General features: G+C 38.2%; 1 long non-coding RNA gene across 1 annotated transcript; it reads right to left on the bottom strand.

Annotated features, from left to right (window-relative positions):
- Positions 1-1,420: 1,420 nt before the first annotated feature.
- On the bottom strand, positions 1,421-16,053 carry LOC118973427 (uncharacterized). The gene is made up of 5 exons (XR_012130229.1): positions 15,670-16,053; positions 11,271-11,482; positions 9,072-9,205; positions 3,581-3,942; positions 1,421-3,044 (listed from the first exon to the last, which is right to left on the bottom strand). It is a non-coding gene; the product is annotated as an uncharacterized lncRNA (long non-coding RNA).
- Between the last annotated feature and the right edge of the window lie 841 nt (positions 16,054-16,894).

The raw sequence follows: 16,894 nt of genomic DNA, 5'->3' as shown, positions 1-16,894 counted from the left end.
TTGCCATGTCCTTGAGTTTCCTGTTATTTAAGAACTTAATTGTTGTGACTGTGCTAAGATAAACTCAACAAAGTAAAACAAGATGTAAACTGCTGGAGACTAAAATTACAGAGCATGAAGGAAATTCTCAGAAAGAACATTAGTATCTAGTAGCTGTCGACATATTTCACAGTTGGGAGAGGTAGGGTGATTTACTACACTGACGTTCCCAATCAGATCAAGCTCTGAAAACATGTAAGAAATCTACTCCCCTTCAATAGGAGAGACTGAGAAGGCAGAGACAGTTTGTTCCAATTCAAGGTGTCTTGCTGACCTGCTTTGTGAGCTGAAGCAATTCCAGGAATTCATCTTTCTCAATTTCACATCCACAGAAGGGAAAGAAGGGCAATGGCAATGAGCCTTGGCTATCCATTCTGCAGGTTTGCTAAAAGTTCCCAGGACAATGAACACCTGTAAGCACAGTGGCTGGAAAAGGCTCTAGGATCAAAAGGTTTAAATCCCATGACTCCTTTACCAATTAAAAAATGTGACCTTGAATAAATGTGAGTTTTTTGGTCCTCTACTTTTCTCAAGTGTAAAATGAAAATAATAATTCTAAAATCATGGTAAATTACAGAATTAAATAATGTTATACATACATTTTACAAATCATAAAACACAAAACATAAAATCATAGAAATCCAAATATGTGTTGAATTACTATAGTGATTATTGTTATTTATATTGTCTGTTCTGTGTAAGTAATTGTAACAAAAATATAAATGAGATTTATTTGACTACAGAGGTCATATACAAATGTTAATACTAAATGCTATACCTAGACAAATACTAAATGTTAAACCACTTAGTTCCAAAGTTGAATGCCTTTCCTCATGCTCAACTCAATGGTTTTCAATAAATTCATTTATAAACAAAGTCCTAGTCTATGTTTCCTTGTCCTGCTTTCTCTGCTTCTAGGTGATATTTTGCCATTTTAATTTCCAACCTGTCCTTAGGTCGTTCATCCAAAGAAGAAAATATTTTCCCTTAAGAAAGGTATTCAGCACTTCATTAGATCTGAAGTTCCTCCCCAGGAAAGAACTTTTTCAAAGACCTCTTTGCCCCTCTTATAGATTCGGTTAATGAAACTTTAACTAATGTGTAGACTTTTCTCATTAGTTGAAATTCCTAGTTAACAGGAGAACAAATCAGAAACCATTTTGTTTCATCCAAGCATGTTTACAATAAGTTGATTTCTCTCTTTTGTAAACACAATTGAATCAGTCTTTGTTACTTGATTCTCTCACCTGAGTAGGGCTACATTTTAAATTCAGAAATTTTATCTCCCACAAGTCAGGGAGTGACTGTAAACTGTATATTTTACAGCATTGAGATATAGATGCAAATTCTTCAAAGACATTGCAAGAAATGTGGACTGGTTCCAAAATGGAGCAAGAAATTGGTAATTTTTTATTTTAAGTTTGTCACAGGGAAGGTATTTTTTTTTTGAGAGGGCATCTCTCATATTTATTGATCAAATGGTGGTTAACAACAATAAAATTCTGTATAGGGGACTCAATGCACAATCATTAATCCACCCCAAGCCTAATTCTCATCAGTCTCTGATCTTCTGAAGCATAACAAACAAGTTCTTACATGGTGAACAAATTCTTACATAGTGAATAAGTTCTTACATGGTGAACAGTCCAAGGGCAGTCATCACAGAAACTTTTGGTTTTGATCACGCATTATGAACTATAAACAATCAGGTCAAATATGAATATTCATTTGATTTTTATAGTTGATTTATATGTGAATCCCACATTTCTCCATTATTATTATTATTTTTTTAATAAAATGCTGAAGTGGTAGGTAGATGCAAGATAAAGGTGGAAAACATAGTTTAGTGCTGTAAGAAAGCAAATGTAGATGATCAGGTGTGTGCCTATAGACTAAGCATTAATCCAAGCTAGACAAGGGCAACAAAACATCCATGGATGCAGAAGATTTCTCTCAAAACAGGGGGGGTGAGGTTCTAAGCCTCACCTCTGTTGATCCCCAATTTCTCACCTGATGGCCCCCCTGCGACTGTGCCTGTCGTTCCTCCCTTGAGGAATCTTACCCATCTCTGGCTAACCAGTCATCTTCCAGGGCCATACAGGGAAATGTAAAGTTGGTAAGTGAGAGAGAAGCAATATTGTTTGAAAAGGTTAGCTTTTTACTTCTTTGCAGATTTATGCCCTGTAGCTTTTATGCCCAGCATTTGTCTTGAGGTATCTTTATCACTTGGAAGAATTATGATACTCAGTAAATTCGATATGAGGCACAAACTCTATTTAAGGGTTGTAATTAGTAAGGAAGAAGAAAAGCTGTAGAAGTAGCAGATGGAAGAAAACATGGGAAGATTGATTATTTCTTTGACATATCTTCTTGTAGAGTAACTTAAGCATGTATAGGTTTTAAACTACTAATTAAATTGCGCACACACATTAACATAGTAGGAATACAGTTACATAACCAAAGCAGACCTACAATTACCAGCCATCTCCAGTGAAACCAAGAAAACCAGTTAGGCACCCTAGGCATTTGTGAAAACTTATCTATGATATGATGGATATTGTCTAACTGAATTTGAATAGTTTGAGAAAAATCAGACAGTTTAAAACAACACATTCCTGGGAACTGTTCACATCCCATATGTTCTTTTAACAGTAGATAGTCTGTAGTTGCAAGATTTTGGAGCACTGCAACTTGCACTACTCCTAATTCTTGGTTGAGTAGTTGCAACTTGCACTACTCCTAATTCCAACAGTATAGATCCAGTCAAATTTGTTGTTTTGCTGTATGCACAGGCCAGCTTAGATATTTCCTTCTTCATTCCAATGGCAAGTCCAGGAACTGGTGGGATGAATGCAGCTACAACTGCAACAGCGCCAGGATCTTTGTTGAAGTTTTTTGATGATCATCTTCTGGAATGACTCTTCCAGAGTATGTTGATGTTGGAACTTCTTCTTCATATCGTATCTTAGCTCATTTTCTGGGTAGCCAAATTAGACTTTGATCCTCTGTATAAACACAAACAGACCCTTTGCCCACACTTTTATATGCCCTTTATAACATTGTGAAGAACTTATTGGAGGTCACCACACAGGAACTGCTTTTTTTTTTTTTTAAGAGAAAGGAATATTATCAGAAAAATGTACTTCCATAGCTGATCATCTGACACCCTTTAAATGATCAACATTAAGGATATTTAAAGCATGCATTAATCATTGATTTACAGTTAGTTTTATCCTATCAGGGAGTAATCCCCCTTTCCTTTCTTTTTTTTTTTGTTATTATTAATCTACAATTACATGAAGAATATTATGTTTACTAGGCTTTCCTCTATACCAGGTCCCCCCTATAAACCCCTTTACAGTCACTGTCCATCAACATAGCAAAATGTTGTAGAATCACTACTTATCTTCTCTGTGTTGTACAGCCCTCCCTTTTCTCCCATCCCCCCCATTATGCATGCTAATCTTAATACTCCCCTTCTGTTCCCCCCCCTTATCCCTCTCTACCCACCCATCCTCCCCAGTCCCTTTCCCTTTGGTACCTGTTAGTCCATTCTTGGGTTCTGTGAGTCTGCTGCAGTTTTGTTCCTTCAGTTTTTCCTTTTTTCTTATACTCCACAGATGAGTGAAATCATTTGGTATTTGTCTTTCTCCGCTTGGCTTATTTCACTGAGCATAATACCCTCTAGCTCCATCCATGTTGTTGCAAATGGTAGGATTTGTTTTCTTCTTAAGGCTGAGTAATATTCCATTGTGTATATGTACCACATCTTCTTTATCCATTCATCTACTGATGGACACTTAGGTTGCTTCCAATTCTTGGCTATTGTAAATAGTGCTGCAATAAACATAGGGGTGCATCTGTCTTTTTCAAACTTGATTGCAGCGTTCTTAGGGTAAATTCCTAAGAGGGAAATTCCTGGGTCAAATGGTAAGTTTATTTTGAGCATTTTGAGGAACCTCCATACTGCTTTCCACAATGGTTGAACTAATTTACATTCCCACCAGCAGTGTAGGAGGGTTCCCCTTTCTCCACAGCCTCACCAACATTTGTTGTTGTTTGTCTTTTGGATGGTAGCCATCCTTACTGGTGTGAGGTGATACCTCATTGTAGTTTTAATTTGCAGAGAAATTGGTAATTTTGATTGAATTATTTTTTAATAGTTTATTTTTCTACTATTTCCTACTTCTTTCTAAAAGTGACATACCCAAAAAACGATGTTGATTAGATGAGGTTTGCAGTTGGATTCAAGTCTCTTCTCAAAAGAGTTCACAAATGGATTTTAATTCATCCAACTTCCATTCCCTACCCACAGTGAATGATGCATGTATGGGGGTCTAATTCCAAATGAAAAGATTCCCTAAAGTACCATGCGTCCGTTGAAAACGTCTGCTTCCTCCGCACCTCTAGACTTTCCTGAACACATGGCACTATATGCTAATAAAAGCACTTATAATAAATATTCTCATTTACTAAGAACTATAAATGGGTAAGAGAACTTATACGCTTAGGAAGTACAGATTTTAAGCGCCTATCTAGAACCACTAGTCAAAGCAACCAAGTTGTAATACCACACGGAACCCAAACAGCCTATTCCTTTCCCACTGCACCACTGGCAGTCATCTGACTTCCCCAGTAAACAAGCTGGAACAAAACTGCAGAAAATATTTCCATGCTTACCTTTTTAGAATCATTTGCCCCTCCAATAAGCCTGTAACCTGCTGCAGCCTGGCTAAGACACCCCCTCCATTCACCTAGTATAATGGAGACAGCTGCTTTAATAAATACAGAGGCATGGCACCTGTTTTCTCTGTCCTTTCTGCTTCTGCAGTACTTTCTATCCTCCTGAAAATCAGGTTGTCCTTTTCGAGTGTATTTTTCTAGCTATAGCAGGACCTAGCTTGCAAATAGATGATGATACAGGACAATATACTTCAGTTAATAGGAAAAAGGCAAATATTTATGTCCCAGGTTGAGTTCCCTGGGAAGTAGACTCTGAGATGAAGTTTTGCAACCAAGATGTTTATTTAGGAGCAGCCTTGGGATCAGTATTTGTGAAAAGGAGGGACTGAAAGCAGAAATGGGCAAAATGTTGAATTGCAGGGAGCCCCCAGAAAGAGCTTCGGCTGATGCCATGGGGAGCTCTGAAGCTAGAATGGGCCTTCAGAGTTATCTTGAGCTGGACTAAGATAATCAGAGTTTTTTATTCCATAATTCATTGGATATGGGCCTTAGGACAGATGGCTGTCTATAACTCAGGTGATCTCTGAAGGGACTGTCAACTGAAGGACATCTGCTCACAGCACTCCCAGCAAGTCCTTCACCGACGGGGGACCTGAGCTGTGCATTACAGCAGCCACTACAATCTGACAGTACTTAAGTATGATACAAGAGAACCCTTTTCAAGTTCATTAAGTCATGATACTATGGGATCAACTCTGGCAGTGGTATCTGCATGATGGAATTGAATGTGCTAAAGCTCCTCAAGTTCCTATCTTGTGGACTATTCCATGAAGTCTATTGAGCTGGAAACAACTAGCAGGCATCTGAAAGCATATTTTAATGCATCCTCTAGGGATCCTGGGGCATCCTTGGGGAAGACTGCAGGAGTACTTGGAATTAAACCGGACATATCAGACAGTTCTCCATAATTAATTAATGGGCCACAGGACAGGCATCACCATGCAAAACAGTGGTTATAAAAACAGCAGACTCAGCTCAGAAATCTGAAATGTTACTAATCTTGGTAAAATATACAATTTAGTTAAAAATAATTCTCATAAAACAAATAAAGTTAATGCTATTTTGGTAGTTTGTTTCACTTCATAAACTTTCAAGAGCCAGAGTGATACTGTACAGCTGCTGCCCTGCGTTTATAAAGAACAGGATTTCCACTGCTATGAACTATGTTCACATCCCAATTACAAACAGACAAAGCACACGGTCACAAAAAGTATTAATCACATTATTTATGTGTACTCCTACTTAACCTTATAGCTTGAAACATTTAATAAAGCCATTCTAGCCATTTTAAATCAGACGCGGGTTATGTTCCCTTTGATGTTTAAGAAGGGGTAATCTCAGGCCAGCATGGCAAGGGGAGAATATTTCTGGGCTGAGAATTTGTAGAAGTTACTGATATGCCCCCCACCAAGTGAACTTGAGCAATTCAGTCTCATTTTCTTCGTCTGTAGAAGGCAGAGGATTTCTATTTTAGATTGTCTCCAAGAGTCCTTGCAATCCTAAAGTCTCTAATCCTCTTTACCTTACAGATTAGTTAGTAGGTGAGAAGAAGCAGATTAAGGTTCCTTAGGAGTAATTGCAAGATTTTCCCTGAAAGAGACAAACCATGAAAGCCCCATGTCTGAAATATTCAGGACATGGGCTGATGTCATCCCTCTAATCATCTATCAAGAATAAAGCATTTATTTTCTTTCATTACTGAAACTGGTTAATTTAGAGACAGTTAATTGAGAGTCATGTGAATTGAATATCATAATTTTGTGTGCTAACCAACCCTAGATTTTTATTAGATATGAAAAAGGTGTTTGGTAAATAAGCCATCTTTTCCTTTTCCTATTAAAATGGTGTCATTTCAGAATGTTAATAGTACTATAACATCTCTCTCTTGCAAATGGTGTCCCAAGCAGAAGTACCTGTCAATATTATTCACGTACTTCATGTTTAAAAATATCTTAAAAATGCTTTTTTTTAGAAAACAACTCATCTGTTTCATATAAAAAACATAACCAAGAAAATTAAGGTTAATTATCAAATGGTAAATTACAGGATTTGGATCCTGTAACCACCTGTAGACTTACAACTGGCTCATGTGCTCATAGGTCCCTTTGGGGGCTTTTAAAGAAAGGAAACATTATTAAACACAATTTGGGAAACCACGCTCACATGGAAGAATTCAGGCTCTGCTTCCATAAAATTCCCACTAATTTGTCAGTTCTTGTGAAGGGGAAGTCCCACGCTGTGTTTCATCAGACCTGAGTTGTGTGTCTACCCTTGTATCAGCATGCAGGCAGAGCACAGGGACTGACAGGACCATGTGAAGGCCTGGGGTGGTGGAAGGGCTGGTCCCCACGAGGAGAGCGCGTCACTGAGTAGGCAACACGACTGGCATCATCTACGTGGTGACCGGTCTATACTTCTTGAAGCTCCCCTCTTCCATGGCTTCTGCAAGGCTTTCCTCCCTAGTCTTCTCTGTACTGTCCGGCAACTTTTCCTCAATATCCTTCCAGGGTTCTCTCCTTCCACAACCCCTTCACAAGTAGTTGCTGCAATGATTTTCATCCTCAGCCCGCTCCTCAATCTACACACTTCTCTTGGTAAACTCATTAAACTGATGGTTGCAACCGCCACTTTTGTTCTGAAGCCTTATCATTATTAGCCTAGACTTTTCTACAGACTCCAAACCTGTATTTTCAGCCGTCTGTTATGTGTTCCATAAACACTTCAGATTCAGCATAATTGAAAACTAAATGTATCAAATTCCCCCAAAATCTGGTTATTCCTCTCTTAGTCAATAGGAACATCATTTCCATCATAGGCTAAACACAGTCCTCTCCCTGCCTTCTGGTCTACATTCAAGAAACACAGATAGAAAATAGATCAAAACAAGGGGCGCCCTCATGAGACTGCTGGCCTGACGGTATGTGACAAAGAACCAGAGGGTCCCATGGATGTGCTGGTGGTAGGGACCAATCTGGGCAGAGTTTGGAGGCCGGAATCACTATAAAGAGAAGGAGGAGAGAAGTACAGGAAGAAGGATGGACCGCTCAAAGACAAATGTTAACAACAAACGGAGATATGGGGCAAGATACAAAAGATACTGAGGTAAAATCAGCAGGAAATAGCAGGAAAATAACTGGAGAAGAGAAGTAGGAAAAAGCACTAACTTGAGATGACTCCAAGATTTCTGATTGGAATGGTAAGGTTGATTTGGGTGTTTTTCAGCTGTCTACAAGACTACCACCCTTCTCTACCAGTAATGAGAGATAATACCATCATCTCTCACTAAGACCACTGAAATATCTCCTCATTGGTTTCCCTGAATCTGCCCTCCCCACCTGTAATTCAGTCTCCCAACAGCATCCGGAGGGATATTTTTAAAGCATAATTTTTATTCTCTCAGTACAGTGATTGAGTCCTACCTAATGGCTTTGGCTTTTCATTGGTCACAGGAAATGAGGAAAATAGTACATCTTAGAAAGCTGTACTTGGTCTTGTCCTTGCTCGCTTAGGCTACACCTGCAATTTTTACCGCTCTCCCAGACATGCCAGTGTTCTTTTCTTTCCAGGCCCTCTCGTGTGCCAGGCTACCCATTCCACCTCAGTGACTTTAAGATGTCATTTCTGCCAGGATGTCATCCTCTGCCTGGTTAACTCCTACTCATTCTTTTTATGTCAGCTTAAGTAGCCATCTGTCAGGGAAGCCTTTCTTGCAGTCCTTTTTCTTCCCCTCTTCTAATCAAAGAAAGCAGGTCTCTTGGTAAGTGCTCCCCCAGCATACTGCACTTGCCCCTCTTAGTATTTATTGCAGCTTGGAATTAATGCTCCATTTGCACAATAATGTAACTAATGAGGCTCTAAATAATAAGCTCTGTAAATACAGGAACCACTACTGTTTTGTTTAACGTTTTATCCTTAGGGCATAGGCTGCAGTTTGGTTCTCGGTGATGCTTGAAAAAATCCTTATTGGTTGAATGCATGAATCAATTGCCAAAGGGGAATCATAACTGTGTACTGGCTTTAAGAGGCCTGAAGGAGATTCAAGAGAAATGCTTAGCACACAAATGATAGGCAGGTCTCAGTGGTTGAAAAGCACTCACCTTAAAATCAAACCGTCAGGGTTTATGCCCAGCTTAATCATTTTTAATTTGCACAACCCTATAGACAAACTGTGTGATATGGCTAGACTTTAGCTTCCTCCCTATAAAATGGGTATGACAGTAGCATCTAACTCACTGTGGTGATTGTAAGACTTGAGTGAAATCATGCTACATATACTTGTTAACCAGTACCTTGCACACAGTAAGGCCACTTGAACTTTCTGTTGTTGTTATCATTTTGGAGGTTTGGACCACGGGAAATGTCAGGATGAGTTAGTTTTCAAATCATTCAGGATAACTGAAGTGATGAGAGTGGTTGAGATTGCCTAGAGAGAGAATATAGAGTGAAAAAAAGGCCAAAGAAGAGAACTTGAGTGAACACCAAAAGATTCAGAGGGAATGAAAAACAAAATCTATACCAGGTTGACCAGAGAACTAGAAAAAGGGCAGGAAAGTTTGGCATAAAATAAGACATGATGTCTGACTCTTTCCTATTTGTTGATTATACTTTAAAATAAACATGTTCTTTAGATGCTAGACCTTAAAATGTCTGGGAGGCCATATCACCATGAAAAGTCAAAGTACTTACTGAGTTCTCTAAAATTATCTAGTTTGGCTTACCAACATTCTTATCAATTGAAAAGCAGGAATTCAATGTTCTTTCCTTATTATTACATCAGAGAATTGCTTCCTTGGCCTAGTTGATATAAAAAGACTAAATGAAAGACTATGATGAAGTAATACACTGATAGAAGAGGGAAATGGCTTCTTTTTCCACAAGCAATGCACAGCCCTACATCAACACCAGGGCTCTCTGTGTATCAAAGAATTTGCTGCAGAAAACCAAATGACTGAATATGGGCCATTTTCTTATGACTGAAATAACAGTAAAATGAAGTAGCCTGCTGCCGTGTCTCTTATTGAATTCCGTGCATTATATCTTCATTCCTAACTATGACCTCTGACATTTCTAGAGTCAGTGGAAAATCAGAAATTGTACATTTTGCTTATGGTACTACTTTTTCTTCAGGAAAATAAATGTCTGTTTAAAGAGATTTCCTGAGAAAATCATCTCCAAGAGTGGCTGCTCTACCAAGTCACCATGCCCTCTGCAACCACTGCACACTGGGGATGATCTGGCCATCAAGAACAAAAAGAAAAACAGGATTTTTCACATTGTTTGCTTCCCTATGGTAAACAAAATCATCAAGTCTCAAAATCAGAACACATTTTTAAATTAAATTTTAAAAAGGCAGTTGGGTTATGTTATGGCATTTTTCTATAAATAAATAACAGCTCTTATAATTTTACAAAGGGTGGATATGACAATAGCAAAACCAAAGGGGTTCTGATGTCTCACCAGACAGAAAGTGCTGAATCAGAGATCCGAGGCATGCCCAGCCAGCTATCTCCCATGCAGGAATAATTCAAAGAACTGTGGCTATATATTGTTCTGATTCAATTTTGTTCAAAACTTAGAGTTGCTAGACAATACTTCTACAGACTGTTCTCTTGACCAGCTATTTCTGGAATTTGTATCTTTGTGTATGCAAATTTCAGAAGGAATGTAAGCAATGAGACAGGTTAGCATCCATTTATGAGAACTTCCAGTTTTATTTTATAGGGACCACGTCAATAAATAAGAGTCTGCTTGGAATAGGACATAAAGATCACGCTGTCATAATTTTCTGTATGAATTTAGAGAATTTATCATTGATATGAAAACCTACACCATGCCATCTGTCTAATAATATTATGCCCAGTGGAAAAGAATTTCCTTTTTAAGCTGGCCTGTACTCTATGGAGTTATTCCTAGAGTCACAGCTGTTATAGACTATATTTCAGAGTCACAGTGACCAGAAATATTGGCTTGGCTTTGCAAGTTGCAACTATTATCTCTCTGGATTCACATTACCTCAGTCACAGTTAACTTTATTACCTGAATCAGTTTTATCCATTACAGTCGCATATATAACCCAGAGAAATTATGAGTGTCAAATACCATACATCCAGAATCCAGCAAATATGTCTATTATATTGTGACCATTGGCTTTAAAATAATAATAGTACCCTCTGAATGATATATTACAGATCTGGAATTTATCTCCAGGGTTATAACAGCCCATTTGGACATATCCAGTGCAGACGGCTTTCAATTCAGGAAACACATTCCAGAAAACAATGACTGAGTTCAAAGAAGACAGAGAGTGGAGAAAAAACTGATTTTAGAATTTGCCTATTTTTGACACAATCAACACATGTGAGAGCCTGACATAGAGAAGGGGCTGAAGGCAGGGCTAAGAGAATGGTCTCTGCCTTCCAGAAGCTTAGAGTCTAGGTTACTTTAATCTACGGAGCTACACGCTCCACATAATTCTACATTTTACATACCTCTTATTTCACTAGCAGGCAAACTTTTGTCCTAAGGCAGCTTCCTGGAACTGTAGTCTGAGGACCAATTTATTCCTTCTTGGTAAATTTCTGTTCTCTTCCTTTGAATTCTCAGCAATACTAACCTGATTAGCAGGGAAGCCAGGACCAAATATTAATGAGATAATTATGATGTGTTCTTACACCAGGCAACCAGGGACTTCTGGCAAGAACTGTAGGATGGAAAGTAGGAGGACAAGAGTGAAATGCTGGTTTCCAGAAATGACTTATGCTTTCTGAAATCTTTGTTGAAGAAGCAAAATCTAATAATAAGTGTCACAAAAACAATACCATACAGCACTGAGGGGAAGAACAATGAGTACAAGGCCCTAGGAAGAAAAATCCATGCTGAAAGTCGGCTGTGGCATGGAGACCGAGCTTATGGCTCTCCTCTATGCACTCTGGTAAATATCACCTCTAACTAAAGTGGGTTTTTAAAATATTTTTTTCTTACTAAGCAGGTAGCAAGGTCACAAAATTTAAATCATGCTACCACTCAGATATATACAGAACATTTAATTTTTCAATTTTTCTTTAAATAATGTCTCTCTCAACAAATACCATATTTCACTTGCATGTGGAATCTAAAAACAAAACGAAATGAACAAAACAGCAGCAGACTAATAGACACTGAGAAGTGACTGTTGGCTACCAGGAGGGAGGGGTTGAGGGAGGTGGGTGGGAAGGATGAGGGGGATAAAGAGGCACAAAATCTCAATCATAATACAAACTGGTCATGGGGATGGAAGTACACAATGGAGAACATAGTCAGTGGTTCTGTAACATCTTCCTGTGTTGACAGATAGCAACTACACTAGTCAGGGTGAGGATTTAATAATGTGGGTAACTATTGAATCATTGTTCATGCTTTAAACCAATATAATATTGTACATCAACTATACTGTAAAATAATGTCTTTCCCTTGAAAGACAGACATTGGTTAAAGGAAAAAAAGACAAAATGTCTGATTTAATATAATGTTTAATTCAATCCAATAATTTAAATATCTTTCCCCAAAATGATGAGTGGATGTTGGTGCAGGAAGTGTCTGGCTTATACTTCCTTATGTGAGTCCTCAGAGATGTTTTGGCTCCAGCTGGTAGCCACAGTGATGTCCCTTGTTCTCCTGATCAGTAGGCAGTGCTAAAGTCACACCCGGCTATTCATGATCTTCCTTTTGCCTAAGGAAATTGCTCCCAATGGTCACCCACAGTTTCCCCTCTTTCTGACTCAGCTCTAAGCTTTATAGATCTCTTCCCTATTGCTCCTCATCCTGAAACCCAGCAGGTCACCCCCAGCTTTGGTTATGGGATAACCTCCTCCCACTGTCATAGGCCTATGGTGTTGTGCTTTCTTGAAATCCATCCTCCTTTGATAAAGACATTACTAACAGCTTACCATATAGTTAGTCAAAAAAATTAAAAATACAGAATACAGCAGATAGTTCCCTGTACACTAGAAATCAACATAACAGATTCTCATGATTGTAAAAACAAAACAAAACCTAAAAACTTAGTTTTGGTGGTGGATTGGACCTCTGGTCCCCATCAAATGAACTAAAATAACCCAGCAGAGAATTAAAACTGAAGTACAGGGTAAAGAGGGGATGAGAATTTTAAATAACTGCTTCTTTGACACACAAAAAACACTATGGAGTTGGAAAAGACAGATGTGGGCTAGGCAGTGTCTCTGACTATAACTATCACCATACATTCCTCTTCTAGCTTGCCTGGGGCCCTCAGTGCTAGATTGAAGGTGGGTTATGAAAAGTCACAGTACAGGAATGCACAGAATATGCTTGTGCTGTCTCCCTGTTGGACCCACACACCAGCAGGCTGGTCACACCTGCAGTCTGCTTCCATTTCAAGAAGAAAACTAAGTTCCTGAGAGAGGCTTGGCTCTACCATTGGAATCCTGGTAGTCCCAAGCCCACTGGGAATCACCTGGTATCTAACAGCACCACATACCACTGGGGCTCCCCTGCCTGATGCACTGCATGACTTTGGCAAGCACTGAGTTAGTCTTGTTGAAGGCAATGGACATTCTTCAGCTGCATAGGCTTATATCCAGAAGTATGGTCTTTGAGGAGATAATTAGTAATTCCTGGTCTTCTTCTAGAATGTCTATAGATGTTGGGAAGCATCTGTTTTCAACACAAGAAGCCCATCCCTACCCTATGATGGTACATAGCTCTCAACTCAGTGTCTGTGACATGCAACAATTAAAGAAGGCTTAGGAGGTTTTCTTGATCCAGTGGCACTCTACTCTTTTCATTCCATTAAAATGGTCTACACCATGCATTCAATGGTCTGCTCCCAAAGCCCCAAACTTGGGAAATTAACCCAAGATGAGGAGGGTAAGAGATCATGTGACCTTAGTTTTGAAAGATAAAGATGAGTTAGTAAAACCGGATGTCAATGGAGAAAACTGTTCCGGATAAGGTAGAGTTACATGAAAGGTCAAGAAAGCAAACCAACATTATGACATTTTCAGGGGAGCTGCAGATGATTCTGTAGGAATATATAACAGAAGCTTATTTGACAAAGTCAAAATAGATCTAGAGGTATAAACAGTCTCAGTCATTTAGGACATTGTCTGCCATGCTTCACGTTTAAGACCTGAGGAATGTGTTGAAGGTTTATAAGCAGAAGAAAATTTGACATTTTAGAAAGATCACTATAGAACCATAAGAAAACTTAATTGGAGGCAATTTAGGAGACCTACAATAATCCAGTTTAGAAATAATAAAGTCACAAACTAATATAACAGCAAAGAGATAGAATAAAGAGACAAATTTTACATCAAAATGAAGGTCTTCGTACCTAACGGATTGTATGTGATTAGAAAAGGGGAGAAAAAAGATGAGACATTTCTGGCTTGAGGGAAGAAATACAGAAAGATGAGCAGGTTTTAGAGAAGATGATGATAATTCCCAACCCACTTTTTATTAATTTTTTGATACGACCAGCACCTGATTAAAACTAGCTTCAATGAAACAGAGCTTAGATAGGGAAGAGAGGACAAGGGAAAGCAGATTGAAAGGGGTCCCAAAAAGGGCAGTGTATTTCATGGGTTCTTTGAATCCTTAGTTCATACTGTCATGTATTATGCAGACCCCAAATCCTACTGATCTCTCAATCAGAAGCCTGAAATACATTTTAGTCCTCTATATTTCAGTTGAGACTGTTATTCAATCCATTGATATTAGAGGGGAAAAAGTCTTCTTTTGTATCCAAGTAACCACACAACAGCAATGCATCTGGAACATATCACTCAATTTCCACCCCAAGCCTCCATAAATTTGTCTTCACAGAATTACCACTCAAAGAGTTTGACTTTCACTAAGGGCCACTGTAAAACACCACTGGGTGTGAAATCCATGTAAATTTTTCATTTAAAAAATGCTATTTAGTGCATTATTTTGTATTCTAAAATATTTACAGACTTGGTGTCCAGCCTATGAGTTGACATTCATAGTTTTGTTCAATGCTGTCTATGTAACGACCTCCTGATACTTTCATCTGAGATCAAAGGAACAGTAAAAAGTTGTTTCTTTTAATAAACTAATATATGCTCAATCCTACTGTCAGGCAATAAGAAATACATCATCATCTGGTTTCCCTCTTGCTTGGGCTACAGAGAATCTGAATATAAAGTTTAGATTTAATAATACTATTCTTAGCCTGAGATATTTTTTTTAATTTTGCTTCTTTTCTTCAGTTCCTTTTCCCTAATTTCATAACTTAAGGTGTGAGTTTTATTGTTACTGGACTCATCCATCCATACCATGTTCTCATTATGAGCCAGTTAATACCTCTTCAATAACTCTCAATTCCTGTTCTATTGGGGATCCTAGAACCCTGCCTGCTACAGAGGTCCTCCTAGAATCTCAAGTTACATAAATATTTTGGAAGGATCCTCTTTTTTCCTCCTCAAAAGCAACATCAAATCTCCAGCTGCTGGGAAATGGTGCTTTTGCCTATTATTGGAATCAATGAGTCAAGGCATATGTCTTTAATGGAGATTTTGGCAAGCATAATATTAGTTATTATTAGATGGACAGAAGTAAACTGAATGGTTTGTTTTCTGTGATGCAAATACAAATTGGTGGTTTAAACCAAACACTGTAGTTTATAATGTGCTAGAAATATTTACATGGAAAAAAGCACTAATTGATGTATACAGCATTAGGAAAACATAAGTTTTGCAAATTCCAAGAGCCAACATATTTCACAGATCAAGAAATATAAGAACAAAGAAAACCCAAAGACTGTACATAAACCTATGTTAGAAAATGTGCTCCACCCTCAAAGAGTCTGGTTCAGTTAGTACTTTCTGACTGAAAGAAAAGGAGACTCACTTTACTTATTCCAGGTAATAAAGTAATGTTGGGGATGACAAGGAGGTGTACCGCATGAATGCAAATGCACAGCAATCCAGAAAAATTCGAACTAGTGTGGGATCCACAGTAGAGGTAGGCTACCAAATCTCCACCGACAGCCTGGACACCAAGTCTGTAAATATAGTCAACACATAATAAATGGTTCGTTGGTATTATGTCACAACAAATGATGAAATAACACCTGTTTTCAGACTTTACGGCTAACCTTTAGTGACGTCACTAACATCTCTGCTTACCTTGTCCTGTCCCATCACCAATGTCTTGATTCTTTCCTTCCACCTTCATAGATTTTCTTCTTTGTTTCCTCTTTAATACTTTCTGCTTTCGACTCTAGCTTAACTGACTTGTGACCTGAACCACACAGCTTAATTCTCTCTATATGTCCTTTGATATGCCTCCCATTTCTCTCTACATTTCCTAATTTGGCCCAAACAAGAAAATGTCTGATTGGCCTATACATCTTTATTCCACCATGCCAAATAACAGGTCATTATTGGTCACACAGTCTCTAAATGTGGATAGACAAGACTATGAAGTCACGTGGTACTCTCAGACCTGCCTTGTGAGCTATAAGCAATAAATTTTCACTAAAGAAGGCCAAAAAGCATGACATCAACTGGTGGATCGAATATGCAGCCCTATAATTCACCCATGTTATGATAAACAGACTTCTACCACTTTGGTCCTTCAAAGAAGAAAAAATTTTGATCTTCTGAGTTGTAGGCAGATTTCCCTAAACACAGATTAAATATGGACTTCCAGCATAAACACGTGTATTCTAATCAAAACAATTAATGAGTCAAGGTATATCTCTTTGATTAGAACAAGCTGTTGCCTTTAAGAAAAAAAAAGTATACTCTGTACTCCAACTATAATGACAAGTAAATTTCAGATTATTGGGTGTTGTTCCTTACCCTTATCAACTTGACATTGAATGTCATAGTCTCCTGCTATAACTGGTCACCTCATGGTCATTATTACTCAACTCTTAATGTATCCATCACAACTAATTCCACCTGCATGCTTTACATCTTGAAGGTATCAAGTAGTTTTGGAGAAAAATATTCTGGTTTCAAAATACTAAAGGGATTAAAAATGTATATACTTAATAAATGTGCATTAATATATACAATTATAACTAGACAAACTTATTAAAATCAGGGACTATCACTCTTATTCATTT

The sequence above is a fragment of the Manis javanica genome, chromosome 1 (assembly GCF_040802235.1).
Source record: "Manis javanica isolate MJ-LG chromosome 1, MJ_LKY, whole genome shotgun sequence".
Classification (NCBI taxonomy): Eukaryota; Metazoa; Chordata; class Mammalia; order Pholidota; family Manidae; genus Manis; species Manis javanica.
Note: the sequence above shows the minus strand (reverse complement) of the source record. Positions and strands in the feature narration are given on the sequence as shown.